Here is a 708-nt window from a genome sequence, read left to right on the forward strand (position 1 = left end):
TACTGAAAACACGTTTACTGTCATGTAATTAATTATCATTTGATAGGAAAACATGTCATGTAATTAATTATCATTTGATAGGAAAACATGTCATGTAATTAATTATCATTTGATAGGAAAACATGTCTCAATCTTATACTTAATTTGTTTCATACGATATTTTAGTTCTGAGATGCTGAGAATATGCATATCCGTCGATTACATTCAAGTGAAACGGATGGATGAAAAATAACATCAGATATACATACCTGGATTAACGAGTTAAAACTTGTCCCATGTGTCACAGTAAAGGTTACTTCCCAATATTGAATTATAAAATCACAATGGTTCTAATATGAAGGTTTTGCTTTTCTCATCCACATACAGGAATATACAAGTACTATTAGACCTTCCCACCTTTTATGCAGCTACTTGTGTGTACATAGTAGATAGTCGATCTGTTAGCACATTTTGGAAACATCTAGCGCCGATTCATGCACTGTAAATGCGGCAATAAAATATGTTACAGCCTTAAACAGTTTCGCCTTTCATCTGGCGGTAATTGTGTGCTAATGAATAATTACTGCATTCCATTAGACTTCATTTTTGCGGAAACCTAATCGTGTTCATGAAATATTTAATATTTTCGTAAACTGCAAATGTATGTTGTGTTTGTGTTCCTATTATAACTCAAGTTTCATCCATATAGTCTAACAAAATTTGAATAGC

The 708-nt window shown here is 32.1% G+C and overlaps 1 protein-coding gene across 1 annotated transcript in view; it reads right to left on the reverse strand.

Annotated features, from left to right (window-relative positions):
* Window positions 1–448, reverse strand: part of LOC149798151 (potassium voltage-gated channel protein Shaw-like) — a 10,718-nt gene extending 10,270 nt beyond the window's left edge. The window contains exon 1 of the mRNA XM_089960545.1: window positions 249–448. The gene's annotated coding sequence lies outside the window, so the exon portion shown is untranslated. The remainder of the gene's footprint in view (window positions 1–248) is intronic.
* Between the last annotated feature and the right edge of the window lie 260 nt (window positions 449–708).

Source organism: Sinohyriopsis cumingii, chromosome 6 (assembly GCF_028554795.1).
Source record: "Sinohyriopsis cumingii isolate HCF-2022 chromosome 6, ASM2855479v2, whole genome shotgun sequence".
NCBI lineage: Eukaryota > Metazoa > Mollusca > Bivalvia > Unionida > Unionidae > Sinohyriopsis > Sinohyriopsis cumingii.